The following is a 20739-nucleotide window of genomic DNA, read 5'->3' on the forward strand; positions in this document are numbered from 1 at the left end:
AAAACCCTTAAACCATAAAGTAAACACTTGTATTTAATAATTATGTCACAGCAGCCATTAACAATAAGTTGTGAGCAAAAATCCCAGAACCACACGGGGGGCCCTAGTGAATGACCTACAGAGAGCTGGGACCACAGTAACAAAGTGAAGGGATAAGATACCGTCATCGCATACACCATATAATTGTTTGCATTAGTCTAACACATTAATCTAACTATTGTTTAAGCAGACTCCACTACATGCTCTTTGACACAGTAAAGTGAATAACCTTATCCGGGGTAATGAGGGGGAGATGAGAAAAATGGTACAGTTTCTCGTAGGCACCGTCTAACTGTTTGCATTACTCTAACACACGTAATATAATTAATCAGGAAATAGTATCATTTTCAAATTTACGGTAGGACTGCACTACTAATATAAAATAAATAGCACACCATAGTTTAATGAGAAGAAATAGAAGAGATACACAATGCCGTCTTATCACAGAAGCCCAACGCGTGCGTCACGAACAAGATTGACGCACCAACTCTTGCAATCAGCTCTCCCAGCAAACTCCAAGGACAAAGCGCTTTGTCCTAAAACAAGTACAAGTCAGCCCGGACAACAAAGTTGATAGCGGGCGTCCCATCTGCGCACGAACCTAAACCGGCCACAGAGGGGAAGACCCAAAAGCAACGCCCAGACACACCTTCGGACACACCTTCAGCACGGCCCGCTTCATCAAGGGAAAAAAAAAAAAGACTGGACACTGAGATAACACAGATTTTTGCTGCTCGGAAACATGTAGCCTTGTTTTGGATCCAGAATTGTCCCTCCGTCGTCTGTTTTTGCCTTGTTTTTTTACCATTGTCGACGAATAAATTGTCAACCTGTTTTCGGTGAGTGTTCTTCAAACTTTTGAAACATGGAGTCAGTACAAAGGGTTAAAAATAAGAAGAGAACGCGCGAAGTTCAGCCTTCCCGGTAGGCGCGCGCGGAGGCAGCATCGGCAGAGCGGCACTTTGTTCGGCCATCGCTGTTCCCGTGCGCCTTGGCCGGGGGGGCGAATTTCAACAAAAGGCTACTATCAGTAACACAATGCGCCGCCAGGGACTCGAATCCTGCGCTGCCAGACGTGTCCCCCTGCTGAAGAAAGTACACGTCCAGGACGGTCTGAGGTTCACTAGACAGCATTTGGATGATCCAGAAGAGGACTGTGAGAATGTGTTATGGTCAAATGAAACCAAAATAGAACTTTTTGGTAGAAACACAGGTTCTCGTGTTTGGAGGAGGAAGAATACTGAATTGCATCCGAAGAACACCATACCCACTGTGAAGCATGGGGGTGGAAACATCATGCTTTGGGGTTGTTTTTCTGCAAAGGGACCAGGACGACTGATATGTGTAAAGGAAAGAATGAATAGGGCCATGTATCGAGAGATTTTGAGTGAAAATCTCCTTCCATCAGCAAGGGCATTGAAGATGAGACGTGGCTGGGTCTTTCAGCATGACAATGATCCCAAACACACAGCCAGGGCAACAAAGGAGTGGCTTCGTAAGAAGCATTTCAAGGTCCTGGAGTGGCCTAGCCAGTCTCCGGATCTCAACCCCATAAAAAATCTGTGGAGGGAGTTGAAAGTCCGTGTTCTCATCACTGTTCTAGAGGAGATCTGCAAAGAGGAATAGGCCAAAATACCAGCAACAGTGTGTGAAAAGCTTGTGAAGAGTTACAGAAAACGTTTGGCCTCCGTTATTGCCAACAAAAGTACATAACAAAGTATTGAGATGAACTTTTGCTATTGACCAAATACTTATTTTCCACCATGATTTGCAAATAAATTCTTTAAAAATCAAACAATGTGATTATCTGTTTTTTTTTTTTTCCCCACATTGTCTTTCATGGTTGAGGTTTACCCATGTTGACAATTACAGGCCTCTCTAATATTTTCAAGTGGGAGAACTTGCACAATTAGTGGTTGACTAAATACTTATTTGCCTCACTGTATACAAATTTGAGTATCTTCCTTTCACTTCACAAGAAGGTGTGGTTTCCTCGTGCAGCCTTTTCGAAACTTTTCAACACAAGCTCCTTATAGGATATCCAGACAGGGAATTTTCGTGAGAACTTCCTGTGACGGTTAACACACCTGCTCCTGTGGCTCGCGGTCCACTCGGGTTGATTAAGACTTTAAACTCGGCACTTGACTCAGTCAGCCACATTCCCAAGTCCCGCAAAAGCTTGTGTGTCATCTATGTACCGACCTCTGAATGACTCTGACGTGGAAGAGTTTATGCCAGGAAGGCTGGCAAAGAGCCCGGCAGCTCCTGTTACCTTCCTGATAGTCAATAGTGGGAAAATTCAGGTGTACACATGCATAATTAAATAATGCAGTATCCCGAAATGACCGAAACACATATAAACATTAACCTCATTTTACTCACGCGTTATGATGCTTCAGTTTCATTTTCATCCGAATTGGAACACACATCATTAGACATCGAAAAAGGGTGAAGTCCCAGACTCATATCCTGACAATAACTTACACACTTCGCCCGGTGTACACTCAGTGTGAGTGTGTGTTACAAAACAAAGTGGGTGTGTCTCACTTCAAGCAAGCCCCAAAAAAATGTGAGTAAAGAGGAGGAAGCACACACCCACAGCCGAGCTGACGATAGGTGGTCGAAACGAACTGTAGATATGCGTGACTAAAAAGAATACTGAAATTGATTTGCGGAATGGCATTTTTAACTAGAAACTGCAATTTCTGGAGAAATTATGAGAGTAGATACAGACCCGCCTAGGTTGATTTGGGGGGGGCACGTCCTGTTGATATCGGGTCACTTCATTTTTAATCAGGGCTGGGTAATATGATGATATACTTCACCAAAGCGAAAGTTAACTATGTATCATCATCAATTAAATACACTGTACTGAACTCTCCATTGTTAATACAGTGAGGCAAATAAGTACAGTGGTACCTCTACATACGATCGCTTCGACACACGAACTTTTCGACATCCGACGTAAAATTTGACTCGCCATTTGTTTCTACATCCGACGACATGCTCGAAATACGACGACAATGGCAGCACCGCAGACGAATGCACGGCGGATTTTCTTGTGTGACAAATCAACACTGGTTTCAGAAAAGGTTGGTACAGGTGGTGAAACAAGGAAAAAGTTGACGCTTACCTTCTAAATGAAGATGCAAATGACAGAAAAATATGAGCGGAGGGTGGGCATCCGTGAAATGGCTCAACAATACATCTCCACGGTCCTCCTCCGACCATCGTTCGCCAGTCTTTATAAGTTAAGCTGACAATTCTTATTGTGGTAACATCTCCAGAGAAATCGCCAACTTCGCCACGTTTTTATCATTTATTTCACAACTTATTCAAAACAAAAACACCTTCTGTCTGCCGCAATTGACGGTGTTCTCAAGAAAACATTCAAAGTGAAAGTGAAACTCAAGCTCACCGGTCTGTCTCTGGCACGTCAGCCCCGCGGTGCGTTCAGGGTCAGCAAAAAACGTCCGCCACATTAGAACCCGATTCGTTACATTAATACAGGAATTATTATTATTATTATTATTATTCCGATTTTGATTTATAATTTATTTGTTTTGCTATGTGTAATTGCCATTTGTAATAGTACCAGCAGTATTTTTTAAGGATTTAGTGAAGGTTTTTGGGCTGTGGAACAAATTAATGGAATTATAATGTATTCCTATGGGAAAATCCTGCTCGACATACGACCATTTCGACTTACAAACAAGGTCCTGGAACGGATTAACTTCGTATGTAGAGGTACCACTGTATTTAGTTAACCACTAATTGTGCAAGTTCTCCCACTTAAAAATATTAGAGAGGCCTGTAATTGTCGACATGGGTAAACCTCAACCATGAGAGACAGAATGTGGAAAAAAAAAACAGAAAATAACATTGTTTGATTTTTAAAGAATTTATTTGCAAATCATGGTGGAAAATAAGTATTTGGTCAATACCAAAAGTTCATCTCAATGCTTTGTTATGTACCCTTTGTTGGCAATAACAGAGGCCAAACGTTTTGTGTAACTCTTCACAAGCTTTTCACACACTGTTGCTGGTATTTTGGCCCATTCCTCCATGCAGATCTCCTCTAGAGCAGTGATGTTTTGGGGCTGTCGTTGGGCAACATGGACTTTCAACTCCCTCTGCAGATTTTCTATGGGGTTGAGACCTGGAGACTGGCTAGGCCACTCGAGCACCTTGAAATGCTTCTTACGAAGCCACTCCTTTGTTGCCCTGGCTGTATGTTTGGGGTCATTGTCATGCTGAAAGACCCAGCCACGTCTCATCTTCAATGCTCTTGCTGATGGAAGGAGATTTTCACTCAAAATCTCTCGATACATGGCCCCATTCATTCTTTCCTTTACACAGATCAGTCATCCTGGTCCCTTTGCAGAAAAACAGCCCCAAATCATGATGTCTCCACCCGCATGCTTCACATTGGGTATGGTGTTCTTCGGATACAATTCAGTATTCTCCCTCCTCCAAACACGAGAACTTGTGTTTCTCCCAAAACGTTCTATTTTGGTTTCATCTGACCATAACACATTCTCCCGGTCCTCTTCTGGATCATCCAAATGCTCTCTATCGAACCGCAGATGGGCCTGGACGTGTACTTTCTTCAGCAGGGGGACACGTCTGGCAGTGCAGGATTTGAGTCCCTGGCGGCGAATTGTGTTACTGATAGTAGCCTTTGTTACTGTGGTCCCAGCTCTCTGTAGGTCATTCACTAGGTCCCCCCATGTGGTTGTGGGATTTTTGCTCACCGTTCTTGTTATCATTTTGACGCCACAGGGTGAGATCTTGGAGCCCCAGATCGAGGGAGATTATCAGTGGTCTTGTATGTCTTCCATTTTTAATAATTGCTCATACAGTTGATTTCTTTACACCAAGTGTTTGCAGATTCAGTCTTCCCAGCCTGGTGCAGGTCTATAATTTTGTCTCTGGTGTCCTTCGACAGCTCTTTGGTCTTGGCCATAGTGGAGTTTGGAGTGTGATTGACTGAGGTTGTGGACAGGTGTCTTTTATGCCAATAATGAGTTAAAACAGGTGCCATTAATACAGGTAACGAGTGGAGCCTCGTTAGACCTTGTTAGGGAAGTTAGACCTCTTTGACAGCCAGAAATCTTGCTTGTTTGTAGGTGACCAAATACTTATTTTCCACTCTAATTTGGAAATAAATTCTTTAAAAATCTAACAATGTGATTTTCTGTTTTTTTTTCCACATTCTGTCTCTCATGGTTGAGGTTTATCCAGGTTGACAATTAAAGGCCACTCTAATCTTTTCAAGTAGGAGAACTTGCACAATTAGTGGTTGACTAAATACTTATTTGCCCCACTGTACCTCTACGAACATACACTAGATGAGGGCGTGATAAATAACCACACAACATAAACATACGGTGCACAAATGTTAAGAATTTTTTAAAAGAAAAACAACAAGAGTTGGTGAACACGCTTACACATAGCTGCTACTATAAACACAGAATATCTTTTCATCAAACAAACTATCAACACATTAAATGTATACTAAATTGTGGCATATTGTTTATCGTGATATGAAATATTGTGTTATTTTCATGTCGTCCAACACTATAACATTAAAATATACAGTATTTGATTAGAGGTTGACTGATACGGGATTTTCAAATGCTGATATCTAAAATCATTTTCAGCTGATGGCCGATATCCAAAGCCAATATTTGAGGCCGATACACTTATTTTTTAATGAAGCACGTAGAATTTGAAAGGCGATTTTAAAAATCTGCTTCAACAGCTTCAAATTTACAATGACGACCTGAGACATAAAACAATTAATTCACTGTAGTTCTACCAAACCAACAAATGCAGCACTTTTTTTTATGATTTTACACACTCAGCAAGAATAGTTCGTACAGTGTATCACAAAAGTGAGTACACCCCTGGCATTTCTGCAGATATTTGAGTATATCTTTTCATGGGACAACACTGACAAAAAGACACTTTGACACAAAGAAACGTAGTCTGTGTGCAGCTTATATAATAGAGGGCTGTCAAAATCTTTAATCGAGTTAATCACAGCTTAAAAATCATAATTAATCACAATTCAAACCATCTCTAAAATATGCCATATTTTTCTGTAAATTATTGTTGGAATGGAAAGATAAGACACAAGATGGATATATATACATTCAACATACGGCACATAAGTACTGTATTTATTTATTATAACAATAAATCAACAAGATGGCATTAACATTAACATTCTGTTAAAGCGATCCATGGATAGAAAGACTTGTAGTTCTTAAAAGATAAATGTTAGTACAATTTATAGAAATTTTATATTAAAACTAGGGCCGTCAAAATTATCGCGTTAACGGGCGTTAATTAATTTTTTTAATTAATCACGTTAAAATATTTGACGTAATTAACGTATGCACTAAATGACCCGCTTGCACATTGCCTCAAACAGATTACAATGAGGCCGTTTATGGACATTAAGAGTGAAGAGAATGCCACCGGCCGCTTGGGGGCAGCGCCGTTCCATACTCATGTTATTTCTTCTAAATGTGGGAGAATTAGTAGTTGTGAGACCTTTATGCTGTATTCACAATGCAATGCAAATTGCTATTTGTGCTCCACACATATTTTGGTAAGTTTTCTTTCTTTTAGGGGCAATTATGTGTCTCTTGTTGTATTTTGGGTAAGATATGTACGAGTGGACACAGGCGTTCGTTGGACCGCGACGTTTATTGGCATACTCCTTCACAACAAACATAAGTATCGTTTAGTGAAAGCACAACAAAAATAATATTCCTATCTCTCCCAAAAAAATAATGTTCACAAAAAGAAAAGCACTTCAGTCTATAGTAATGAGGCCCTATTCTGACACACAGTTAAACAACAATGCAAAATGAACTGGCATTCCATATCAAAATAGCTATGCAAAATACACGTAAAACTTTGACTTTGGTCACTCTATTTTTATTATTGTTATTTTTATTCTTCTTATTATTATATTAACTCTTGATTGAAAATTTTACAAATTTTATTAAAACGAAAACATGAGGGGTTTTAATATAAAATTACTATAACTTGTAACTATCACAATTATCTTTTAAGAACTACAAGTCTTTCTATCTGTGGATCACTTTAACAGAAAGAATGTTAATAATGCCATTTGTGGATTTATTGTTACAATAAACAAATACAGTACTTATGTACCGTATGTTGAATGTATATATCCGTCTTGTGTCTTATCTTTCCATTCCAACAATAATTTACAGAAAAATATGGCATATTTTAGAGATGGTTTGAATTGCGATTAATTGCGATTAATTACGATTAATTAATTTTTAAGCTGTAATCAACTCGATTAAAAATTTTAATCGTTTGACAGCCCTAATTAAAACCCCTCTTAATGTTTTCGTTTTAATAAAATTTGTAAAATTTTAAATCAAAAAATAAACTAGTGGCCCGCCATTGTTGATGTCAATAATTACACAATGCTCATGGGTGCTTAAGCCCATAAAATCAGTCGCACCCAAGCGCCAGCAGAGGGCGACAAAACTCCAAAAAACACAAGTGAGAATTGGACATTGCACTGTGCTGTCATTTTAATCTGTTTGAGCGGGGCATGTGCGTTAATTGCGTGAAATATTTTAACGTGATTAATTTTTTAAAAAATTAATTACCGCCCGTTAACGCGATAATTTTGACAGCCCTAGTTAAAATCTTTGTCATTGGGATTGCTTTTCTCTTTAGCACAGGACTTCTTTTTTCTTCTTTCTTTCAGAAAGAAAGCTAACCAACGCGTGGGGTCGGCAAATTGTTGTTGGATTATTATCTTTAAATACCCGCTACTTTTTGAGCAGAATGCTAGCTTTGTATAGGCTAAAGTTCCTATTGTTGAAAGCACAAAAGTGTGTGATAAACAACTAACACATTTATATTTTGCATTTTGTTTTCTTACTGTCCCCAAAATGAACCGAACCGTAACCTCAAAATCGAGGTACGTACAGAACCAAGATTTTTGTGTACCGTTACACCCCTACTATATATGATTAATAAAGTATCTCATAAAAAGTGGATTCAAATCAAAATTGTAGTGTGTGTGTGGCAGCAACTTAGTCCCCATTGAATGTGGCAAACAGCAGCAAAATAAGAGGACTTCTATATTAAGAACCCCCCGTCGCCATGGTGACACCAGAGGCAAAGAGCAGGTCCGTCATAGTGGCCCACCCCACTCTCTTCCACAACAGTTTTTTTTTTTTTTTTTAAACTTTCTATATCAATGTATATTGATACTAAATCACCACCACTTGACCAGCTTGTGACACAGCCAACAAGAAATTACTGTAAGAATCATAGCTGACACATTTACAAGAAGTAAAACTAGTTTGCAGGCTAAGGGATTTTTCAGGTAGTAAGTGGGTCGCAGATGTAGACAAATCCGAGTTCCTCGGAGAGTCATTGTGGAACACTCATAAGTCAAGTTACCAGGCCGAGATTCTTGCGACGCCATCGCAAACCAGCTAGCGGCTCATCAATCAAATATTAACTCGGAGGGATAAAAATATATAAACCATTATTTTAATCATCTATATTGCGGCTTTTCTAGACAAACAGTTAATTGTATGTATGCATCCTGTACAAGTGTGTGTGTGAGGTTGCCACACAGTGACTCATCATCTTATGCAATGCCATTAAAGGCGCCGTTACAGGATGCATGACCCTCACTCAATGGGTGACATATGGGTGAAACAACAGGAAGTGAATTGCTAATAAGAAATGTAAGCACATAACACATTCAGATTCATCATCATTCGCCACAAATAACACTAGTACATGGGCGTCTGTTCACTCTGAACCTTGACATTATCTGCACATTTTTCATTATTAAGCATTGGTCATTTTATATGCAGTGGGGCAAATAAGTGTTTAGTCAACCACTAAATGTGCAAGTTCTCCCACTTGAAAATATTAGGGAGGCCTGTAATTGTCAACATGGGTAAACATCAACCATGAGAGACAGAATGTGGGGAAAAAAAAACAGAAAATCACATTGTTTGATTTTTAAAGAATTAAAAATCACGGTGGAAAATAAGTATTTGGTCTATACCAAAACGTTTTCTGTAACTATTCACAAGCTTTTCACACACTGTTGCTGGTATTTTGGCCCATTCCTCCATGCAGATCTCCTCTAGAGCAGTGATATTTTGGGGCTGTCGTTGGGCAACACGGACTTTCAACTCCCTCCTCACCCCGTGGCGTCAAAATGATAACAAGAACGGTGAGCAAAAATCCCAGAACCACACAAGGGGACCTAGTGAATGACCTACAGAGAGCTGGGACCACAGTAACAAAGGTTACTATCAGTAACACAATACGCCGCCAGGGACTCAAAACCTGCACTGCCAGGCGTGTCCCCCTGCTGAAGAAAGTACACGTCCAGGCCCGTCTGCGGTTCGCTAGAGAGCATTTGGATGATCCAGAAGAGGACTGGGAGAATGTGTTATGGTCAGATGAAACCAAAATAGAACTTTTTAGTAGAAACACAGGTTCTCTTGTTTGGAGGAAAAAGAATACTGAATTGCACCATACCCACTGTGAAGCATGGGGGTGGAAACATCATGCTTTGTGGCTGTTTTTCTGCAAAGGGACCAGGACGACTGATCTGTGTAAAGGAAAGAATGAATGAGGCTATGTATCGAGAGATTTTGAGTTAAAATACCCTTCCATCAGCAAGGGCATTGAAGACGAGACGTGGCTGGGTCTTTCAGCATGACAATAATCCCAAACACACAGCCAGGGCAACAAAGGAGTGGCTTCGTAAGAAGCATTTCAAGGTCCTGGAATGGCCTAGCCAGTCTCCAGATCTCAACACTATAGAAGATCTGTGGAGGGAGTTGAACGTCCGTGTTGTCCAACGACAGCCCCAAAACATCACTGCTCTAGAGATCTGTATGGAGGAATGGGCCAAAATTCCAGCAACAGTGTGTGAAAAGCTTGTGAAGAATTACAGAAAAATGTTTGGACTCCGTTATTGCCAACAAATGGTACATAACAAAGTATTGAGATGAACTTTTGGTATTGACCAAATACTTATTTTCCACCATGATTTGCAAATAAACAAACAATGTAATTTTCTGTTTATTTTTTCCACATTCTGTCTCTCATGGTTGAGGTTAAACCATGTTGGCAATTACAGGCCTCTGTAATATTTTCAAGTGGGAGAACTTGCACAGTCAGTGGTTGACTAAATACTTATTTGCCTCACTGTACGGTTGGCATGTTGGCAATAGACATCCTATCCATTGTGATAGTGGGTGGAACTTGAAAAACTGTCGAGGAAACATCCTTATATGATTTCAAATGTTCATTTACAGTGATGTTATGTCAGGTTATTAGGGTGGGAACTTCTTGGTACCTCACGATACGATGCAATTTGTGATACAAACTCACGATAACGATGATCTCACGATATAGCGATACAACAATTATTGATACATCGGTCTTGCTGTAAGTTTATCACTAGTAGACGTCTAATATAGTCCTGCAACGATTAATCGATTAACTCGAGTATTTCGATTAGAAAAAAGCTTTGAATCAAATTTTGTTGCTTCCAGTATTCATTTAATTAGAGTGGCTTTTCGTGGTTTGTTTTGAAAGTGTTTGCATTTAGTTTTATTGATTTGGGTGGATACACTGCCCTGTAGTGGCAACAGAGAATATGACATAACTTATTTAACATAGCTGAATCCAACTGCTCCCCATTAAGAGCAACATACAGTGGGGAGAACAAGTATTTGATACACTGCCAATGGGTTTTCCCATTGGCAGTGTATGTGTTTGAACGATTTGTTAAGAGTATTGTAAAACAAAACAAAAAAAGTTAGCATTTTATAGCATTTAAGCTAGCGGACTTTTGCAATGCAAGTTAGCCAACTGTTCTCTTGTTGTTCTGAGAGCCTCATTTATTATCAGTGTTGGGCACGTTACTTTAAAAAAGTAATTAGTTATAGTTACCATTTCTTCCAAAAAGTAAATGAGTTAGTAACTCAATTACGCCATAGTAATTGTAACTAGTTACCAGGGAAAGTAACTATTTCCGTTACTTTAAAAAGAAGTTGTTGTATGTCAAAGAAGAACATACAGGTAGTTGTGTTATACAACCTTGTAGTCTCTATTGCACCTCACCAGCAACAGATTTATCCTATACTTGAAGCGCAACAAAAATAAACAGATTTGAATTGCTTACCACAGATGTCGACAAAAGCTTTGCCCAGGGACATAAATTACACTTTACATACACCTTCTTTCCTTTAATTTCGACCAACCTGAAATAGTGTTTATATCTCCACCTCGTTAAGGACAAATTTTCCTCTGAATGCTCTGCCATCATATCCCTCTGCATCTGTTTTGCGTGTGTGTGTTTGCCGCACGCGCTGTTCCGGTTTGTGTGTGAAAACACCGGAGTTAATCACAACTTAAAAATTAATTATGCGTAATTAATCGCAATTCAGACCATCTATAAAATATGCCATATTTTTCAGTAGATTATTGTTGGAATGGAAAGATAAGACACAAGACGGATATATACATTCAACATACTGTACATAAGTACTGTATTTGGTTATTATAACAATAAATCAACAAGATGGCATTCACATTAATAACATTCTGTTAAAGTGATCCATGGATAGAAAGACTTGTAGTTCTTAAAAGATAAATGTCAGTTCAAGTTATAGAAAATTGGTATTAAAACCCCTCAATGCTTTCGTTTTAATAAAATTTGTACAATTTTCAATCAAAAAATAAACTAGTAGCTCGCCATTGTTCAGCACCACCAATTCTCATGGAGCTGAAAACCATAAAATCAGTCGCACCCAAGCGCCAGCAGAGGGCGACAAAATTCCAAAAACACAAGTAACAAGTGCACATGACACTGTACTGTCATTTTAATCTGTTTGAGTGGGGCATGTGCGTTAATTGCGTCAAATATTTTAACGTGATTAATTTAAAAAGTTAATTACCGCCCGTTAACGCGATAATTTTGACAGCCCTAGTTAATAGATTAATCGTTGCAGCACTACATTGAAGTGAATGGAGGTGCTTTATTTAGACCGTTCGTATAAAATAATTAGCTTTTCCGGCATCTGCAGGAAATTTGAAACGGTTTAAAGTACGCCGTCAATTAATCGCAGATTCTCACTGTAAATACTTGTGCCGTTGCAGAACAGACGTCGCCGTCCTCCCATTTAAGTGAAGTCCAAGTAAAAAGGCAAAGTTCACGGTGCGAAGGAGTGGCCATAACACACACTCACACCTTTTAAAACAGGTAGGATCATGCTACCCACCCACACACACACATTTTTTACGTTCCAGAGCCAGGTAAACAATTTCGGAAGTTGGACACGCAGCCAAAACACACCAAATCGTCCGAGCGCTACATGATCCTCCCTTTTTGGCACTTTAATACACCTCTATTGAGAGTATACAGTGCCCTCCATAATTATTGGCACCCCTGGTTAAGATGTGTTTTTTAGCGTCTAATAATTTCTTTTTAAATTCAAATTATATGGGACTTTAATGGAAAAAAGAGAAAAATCCAACCTTCAATACAAGTGCATTTATTCAGCGGGGAAAAAATCCCACATAAAGAAATAATTATTTGACATCAAATAATGTGTGTCACAATTATTAGCACCCCTGGTGTTAATACTTTGTACAACCCCCTTTTGCCAACAAAACAAGGTCTGGGGACTGAGATGGCCATGGGGGGAGCTTGATTTTGTGTCTGGTGAACCATTTCTGTGTAGATTTGGCCATATATTTAGAGTAGGGCTGTCAAACGATTAAAATTTTTAATCGAGTTAATTACATCTTAAAAATTAATTAATCGTAATTAATCGCAATTAATCGCAATTCAAACCATCTATAAAATATGCCATATTTTTCTGTCAATTATATATATTCTGTAAAATAAATTGTTGGAATGGAAAGATAAGACACAAGATGGATATATACATTCAACATACGTTACATAAGGACTGTATTTGTTTATTATAACAATAAATCAACAAGATGGCGTTAACATTATTAACATTCTGTTAAAGCGATTCATGGATAGAAAGACTTGTAGTTCTTAAAAGATAAATGTTAGTACAAGTTATAGAAATTTTATATTAAAACCCCTCTTAATGTTTTCGTTTTAATAAAATTTGTAAAATTTTCAATCAAAAAATAAACTAGTAGCCCGCCATTGTTGATGTCAATAATTACTTCCACAATGCTCATAGGTGCTGAAGCCTATAAAATCAGTTGCACCCAAGCGCCAGCAGAGGGCGGCAAAACTCCATAAAACACAATTAACAAGTGGGCATTTCACTCTACTGATTTTAAATCTGTCTGAGCGGGACATTTGCGTTAATTGCGTCAAATATTTTAACGTGATTAATTTTTAAAATTATTTACCGCCCGTTAACGCGATAATTTTGACAGCCCTAGTTTAGAGTCATTGTCTTGCTGAAAGACCCAGTGATGACCCATCTTCAGCTTTCGAGCAGAGGGCAACAGATTTTGATTTAAAATGTCCTGGTATTTCAAAGCATTCATGATGCCATGCACCCTAACAAGGTTCCCAGGGCCTTTGGAAGCGAAACAGCCCCACAGCCTCATTGACCCGCCCACATACTTCACAGTGGGTATGAGGTGCTTTTCAGCATGTGCATCTTTCGTGGCACGCCAGACCCACTTAGAATGTTTGTTGCCATAAAGCTCAATCTTGGTCTCATCTGACAAAAGCACACGGTCCCAGTTGAAGCCTGGAGTTCCCAGTTGAATTAAGATTGAGCTTTTTGGCAACAAACACTAAGTGGGTCTGGCGTGCCACGAAAGATGCGAAGATAAAAGACAAAAAAAAGATAAAAGCTCAATCTTGGTCTCATCTGACCAAAGCACACGGTCCCAGGCTTCAACTGGGACTGTGTGCTTTGGTCAGATGAGACCAAGATTGAGCTTTTTGGAACCAAACACTCTAAGGCTACGTTCATACTACAGGTCTTAATGCACGAATCCGATTTTTTGTCATATCTGTTGTTTGGCGTGCCCGTTCAGACTGCCTTTGTCCATTGAGACCATTCAAGTATTACACATGCGCACTAATTCGCAGTCCAACAAGCGCTGAGCAAGACGACCCGCATGCACAGAAGCATCAAAACAAATGACCACACATGCTGGCTGTCATCCGTCATTCCAGGGATATCATATTTTGCTTTTTAAAAAGAGGACACAAATAACAGACATAAATAATCCCAGTTTAGGTTTATATTCAAAGTATATGGATCGATAGCATGCACGCACTGTCCGTGCATGTCACACACACATACACGCAGTTTGCCCCACTCTCGGCCGTGTAAGTAATGTTGAAATATTGCTTATATGGAGCAGACAGAAAACCGATCATTCTCAGGCTTATCCTCAACCCATTTTAATTTTTTTATGACTGTTGTCAAGTCCGACCCTTCCTAAAAAGCCGTGTTCAAGGCAAGCTAGGTGCTAATAACGCACAGCTGCACCGCTACCGTGGCGTCTCTCTCGCTTTTTGATGACGTAATTGCTGCACGAATTCCGATTTGAGAGACTGGACAGTACAGACCGCCGTGACAGTCTGGCAAAATGTGGCCCAGATCGGATTTGAACCACATACGAAAGTGACCCAGATCGGATTTGAAATGGTCCAGTTCTATGCGACTTGTCACGTTCAGACCGTCAAGTTAATGCCTCACTCGAGTCGGCAAAACACGAAAAAATCGGATTCATGCATTAAGACCTGTAGTATGAACGTCGCCTTAGTGGGTCTGGCGTGCCACGAAAGATGCGCATGCTGAAAAGCACCTCATACCCACTGTGAAGTATGGGGGGTGGGTCTGTGATGCTGTGGGGCTGTTTCGCTTCCAAAGGCCCTGGGAACCTTGTTAGGGTGCATGGCATCATGAATGCTTTGAAATACCAGGACATTTTAAATCAAAATCTGTTGCCCTCTGCCCGAAAGCTGAAGATGGGTCGTCACTGGGTCTTTCAGCAAGACAATGACCCTAAACATATGGCCAAATCTACAAGAAATGGTTCACAAGACACAAAATCAAGCTCCTCCCATGGCCATCTCAGTCCCCAGACCTTGTTTTGTAGGCAAAAGGGGGTTGTACAAAGTATTAACACCAGGGGTGCTAATAATTGTGACACACATTATTTGATGTCAAATAATTATTTCTTTATGTGGGATTTTTCCCCACTGAATAAATGCACTTGTATTGAAGGTTGGATTTTTCTCTTTTTTTCCATTAAGGTCCCATATTATTTGAATTTTTAAAAATTATTAGAAGCTAAAAAAAACACATCTTAACCAGGGGCGCCAATAATTATGGAGGGCACTGTATAGGATACGATTTGACAGAATCAACGCAGGGGAATCATTCGCTATTCAAAGTAGATGCGCACGTGAATTCAGACCTTCAATTCCAGAAGCGCGGCATTCCAGTACGGCCTGCTAATTTGAGTCTGGTGCACTAACCTCCAAGCGAGGACTGTATAGCTAGCGACAGAGACAGAGAGAGCATGGTTACATAAGAGGCCTCTGAGAGATGGACAGCATCTCTTTGCTGGCCGCCCTTGGTTATCAACAACCCAGCGAGCCTGGTCGTCCCGCGGGGCGGGGGGGAGTGGCAGTTACATTGGTTACATAAATGCTGTTCGGCATAAAAAAAGCATGCGGCGGGTTCCGCACGTGCGCCGCACAGAAGAGCGCAATAGCGGATTAGCCCCATATCTTAAACTCTAATCAAGTAGCCTGATAAAGTAACAGCGAAACTACAAAATGGCGTTGCAGTCAGAAGGCCAGGCCGATGCCAGGCAGCACATTCTTTGGCAGCGTCGGAGGTTGCCGTTTGACGCCACAAAGGAACATGCTGTTCGTTTACATCAGCGTGCACAAAAATTGACTTCTTTATAAATAAAGACTCGCTACGTGATGTATTCACTCACTCGGATATCCTTTGTATTTTTGGCTCTTGCGGGCCTGACGTAGGAGTTAGTATGTGAAGATTTTTTATTTTGTTTTTGAACGAGTGCCAGAGTTTAGAAGTTACGTTTTGTCTCGTAATTGTCGTAAAATGTGCAGTTGACCTGAGTGGGTGTCTGGTTGCAGAATACTATATCCCTGAGGCTTTTCCAAGAGAATGCTCACACGTGCTCACACACACGCCGAGACACACATTTACCCACGTGTCTGAGATATGATCAGGTCACATGATGGAAGATTCCCGATCAAAGCAGTGATAAACACACAAAAAAAAAAAAACACACAAGTTTTGTAATATTGACCCCAAATATGGATATTTTTAACAAAAAACTGAATCAGAATCCATCAGACTGCATGTAAACCTGTCACATATAAAACCTGACATTTTCACAATGCTCTATATTTTACACTGGGGGTATTTGAGACATTTACAGGCTTGTAAAAGTAGTTAGAAATCACTGCTAGGATCAAGCCACAAAGTTTTGGAGTTTGGGGTTCCAACATGCATGCGATAAAACGGAGATTTATTGCAAAATGTTCAGCAGTGTGAAAGCGGCGCGCTCCTCGGAGAGTTTGTAGCTGCGAATGTAATCCGGGCTGGCTGTAAATCAATGATGGACAAGTAGGACGCAGTGTTGTTTTTGGCAGCCCTTTTAATTTTCGTCTTAGTCTTTTAGGCGGAAATACATCTTAGTCTTAGTCATATTTCCGTCATTTCTAAATGTGTTCGTATTTGTCTTGTTTTAGTCGACAAATACCAGTGTTGTTTTGATCAACGATGACTATAACGAACATATTTCGTCGACGAACAATTTTTTCATGACGATGACGTGACGACAACGGGCTAAAAACGTATCTTGGGAGACTAAAATTTAACGACAATGGCAGTTTTCATCTGATGAGAGTTTTCGTCATATGTTCACAATGTGTGACATTTTACAGTGGCGCAAATAAGTATTTAGTCAACCACTAATTGTGCAAGTTCTCCCATTTGAAAATATTAGAGAGGCCTGTAATTGTCAACATGGGTAAACCTCAACCATGAGAGACAGAATGTGGAAAAAATAAAAGAAAATCACATTGTTTGATTTTTAAAGAATTGCAATTCACGGTGGAAAATAAGTATTTGGTCAATACCAAAAGTTCATCTCAATACTTTGTTATGTACCCTTTGTTGGCAATAACGGAGGCCAAACGTTTTCTGTAACTCTTCACAAGCTTTTCACACACTGTTGCTGGTATTTTGACCCATTCCTCCATGCAGATCTCCTCTAGAGCAGTAAAGTTTTGGGGCTGTCGTTGGGCAACACGGACTTTCAACTCCCTCCACAGATATTCTATGGGGTTGAGATCTGGAGACTGGCTAGGCCACTCCAGGACCTTGAAATGCTTCTTACAAAGCCATTCCTTTGTTGCCCTGGCTGTGTGTTGGGGATCATTGTCATACTGAAAGACCCAGCCACGTCTGATCTTCAATGCCCTTGCTGATGGAAGGAGATTTTCACTCAGAATCTCTCGATACATGGCCCCAATTATTCTTTCCTTTACACTGATCAGTGGTCCTGGTCCCTTTGCAGAAAACAGCCCCAAAGCATGATGTTTCCACCCCCATGCTTCACAGTGGGTATGGTGTTCTTCGGATGCAATTCAGTATTCTTTCTCCACCAAACACAAGAACCTGTGTTTCTACCAAAAAGTTCTATTTTGGTTTCATCTGACCATAACACATTCTCCCAGTCCTCTTCTGGATCATCCAAATGCTCTCTAGCGAACCGCAGACGGGCCTGGACGTGTGCTGGCTTCAGAAGGGGGACACGCCTGGCAGTGCAGGATTTGAGTCCCTGGCGGCGCATTGTGTTACTGATAGTAGCCTTTGTTACTGTGGTCCTAGTTTTCTGTAGGTCATTCACTAGGTCCCCCCGTGTGGTTCTGGGATTTTTGCTCACTGTTCTTGTTATCATTTTGACTCCACGGGGTGAGATCTTGCATGGAGCCCCAGATTGAAGGAGATCATCAGTGATCTTGTATGTCTTCCATTTTCTAATAATTGCTCCCACGGTTGATTTCTTTACACCAAGCGTTTTACCTATTGCAGATTCAGTCTTCCCAGCCTGGTGCAGGTCTACAATTTTGTCTCTGGTGTCGTTTGACGGCTCTTTGGTCTTGGCCATAGTGGAGTTTGGAGTGTGACTGACAGCATTCAAATGGCTTTCTTTTTTGTTTTGTTATTTGTTTGTTTGGTATGCTGACATAATTATACATGACGAATAGTTGGGGGTGCTGCTGGCTCCAGTGGCCCAAGCCCACTACTGGTTGGGGGCCTAAGGCGATCGCCTACTTCGCCTGAATAGTAGATCCGCCTATAGTGACAAGTCTAAATTTTTATTTACAGCCATGTTTGTATGAGGAATGATGGTTGTAATTTTTATATCGCCCCAAAAAATTTTTGCCTGATTTAATTTGGTATTTTTTTCAATTAAATTTGACAGCCAAAAATAAGATTGTTATTTCTACATTCAGTACATAAGTAAAAACAACAGTTCCCTCCACTCAACTGTAATTTCATCCATACACCCACTCTTCAATACTTTAAGTGTCTTTCACTGTAATTACACAGCAAGTAAATCCAATGTTATGATGTGTCGTTAACAGAGGGTCCTAAAGATTTACGTAAGAGCATGTGAGAACCTGCCGACAGCGGGGCAGCGAAGGAGGTTGTAAAAGATTTCACGTAATGCCTTTGCTGGCCTTCGTTACCGCACATTGCGGCTCCTCCTCTGCGGTCTGAAGGGCTTGGAAAGAAAGGCGCTCAGTCACTGCAGGTGCACGCACTCGCTCTCCCTTCCATTTATGCAAATACAACTCAGCTTTTTCACCGAGTATGCAGAAAAATCACAGTAAATTTTAGCCGTACTCTCCATGCCTCTACTCAAGTACGGTGTGCGAGCACTTTTTTCATTAATTTACAATGAAATGAATGTCGACAAGCACACAGGGTGGCATCGCTTCTCCCTTGACTTGGACTCTAATTGAAGTGAACAGCAGCTTGGCCTTCTCCTGCTGTGGCCTGCCTAATGCCATTAGGGGGGATCTGAGGCTATGACGGTGCGTGTGTGTGCGCGCGTATGGTTGATTCGCCACACACCCACCTCACTATTTAATCAAACACTAATCCCCATTCATAGCTCTCACAACAGCAGTGTTAAATGTCAGCACAACATATACAGTCCCTGACAAAAGTCTTGTCGCTTATCCATTTTGTAGAAACAATTGCTAATAACCTGACTTTTAATGATTCAATTGGTTTCAGAAATGGCTCATATGAAAGCTAAGACCCTCCCAAATGATGTTGAATGTACAAAAATATATTTGTTTGACTGAAAAAAGATTTATCATTTCATGAAGACATAAAGGTCAAATTTTGGCAAGACAAAAGTTTTGTCGCCTACAGAAATTAGTGTGAAAATTGACCAAAAAATTTACTTCAAATTAGGGCTGTCAAAATTATCTCGTGAACGGGCGGTAATTAATTTTTTTAATTAATCACGTTAAAATTAGGGCTGTCAAACGATTAAAATTTTTAATCGAGTTAATTACAGCTTAAAAATTAATTAATCGCAATTAATTGCAATTCAAACCATCTATAAAATATACCATATTTTTCTGTAAATTATATATATATTCTGTAAAATAAATTGTTGGAATGGAAAGATAAGACACAAGATGGATATATATATATATACATTCAACATACGGTACATAAGAACTGTAGTGGGCATTTCACTTTACTGTCATTTAAATCTGTCTATGCTGTCCTCACTCCGAAGCGTCTACTTTTCCCAAAGCTAGACAACTAGTGAACGACGCCTTAATAATCAAACTTCTTCCTTTTTCATCTGATTTATTAATAAAATAGCCTCAAACCATTGTCCTCTTTGGACCGTCGTAAAACTCCAAAAAAAAGTACACAAGCATTGCATTAGCAACAACGTTAGCTTAGCACGCTATACAGGTTCACTAAACATAAACAAAAAGCGTCTCATACAAAAAATATAACATTTCGCTTACCAACATAATATGTACATTCTTTACAACAACCATACTTACGGACAAATCTTGTCCAAGGATCATATAAGCACAACATTACAACGTAGGCGTCAGCCCGAGACATCGTGCAGCCATATTGAACTGGCAAGAAAACAATAAACCATGTCGCAAAGCGACCACAAGAGTTCGCTGTTAGACAGCACAAAAAGCCTTGCTGTAAAACTCACCAAAAGGCAGAATACTGTCTGAGCGGGACATGTGCGTTAATTGCGTCAATATTTTAACGTGATTAATTGAAAAAATTAATTACCGCGCGTTAACGCGATAATTTTGACAGCCCTAGTTAAAATATTTGACGCATTTAACGCACATGCCCCGCTCAAACAGATTAAAATGACAGCACAGTGTCATGTCCACAGGTTACTTGGGTTTTTTTGGTGTTTTGTCGCCCTCTGCCGGCTCTTGGGTGCGACTGATTTTATGGGTTTCAGCACCATGAGTATTGTGTAATTATTGACATCAATTATTGACAACGGCGAGCTCCTAGTTTATTTTTTGTTTGAAAATTTTACAAATTTTATTAAAACGAAAACATTAAGAGGGTT

At 40.0% G+C, this 20739-nt stretch overlaps 1 protein-coding gene and 1 long non-coding RNA gene across 4 annotated transcripts in view; one reads left to right on the forward strand and one right to left on the reverse strand.

The window, feature by feature from the left end:
* mkln1 (muskelin 1, intracellular mediator containing kelch motifs) overlaps positions 1-20739 on the forward strand; it is a 233566-nt gene that overhangs the window by 140632 nt on the left and 72195 nt on the right. For 2 of the 3 annotated variants that reach the window (XM_057855275.1, XM_057855276.1), the window contains exon 3: positions 12244-12346. The gene's annotated coding sequence lies outside the window, so the exon portion shown is untranslated. The remainder of the gene's footprint in view (positions 1-12243; positions 12347-20739) is intronic. The other variant, XM_057855278.1, reaches the window with a different exon arrangement.
* LOC130928586 (uncharacterized) overlaps positions 1-20739 on the reverse strand; it is a 68008-nt gene that overhangs the window by 12537 nt on the left and 34732 nt on the right. The window lies entirely within an intron of this gene.

The sequence above is a fragment of the Corythoichthys intestinalis genome, chromosome 13 (genome assembly GCF_030265065.1).
Source record: "Corythoichthys intestinalis isolate RoL2023-P3 chromosome 13, ASM3026506v1, whole genome shotgun sequence".
Lineage (NCBI taxonomy): Eukaryota > Metazoa > Chordata > Actinopteri > Syngnathiformes > Syngnathidae > Corythoichthys > Corythoichthys intestinalis.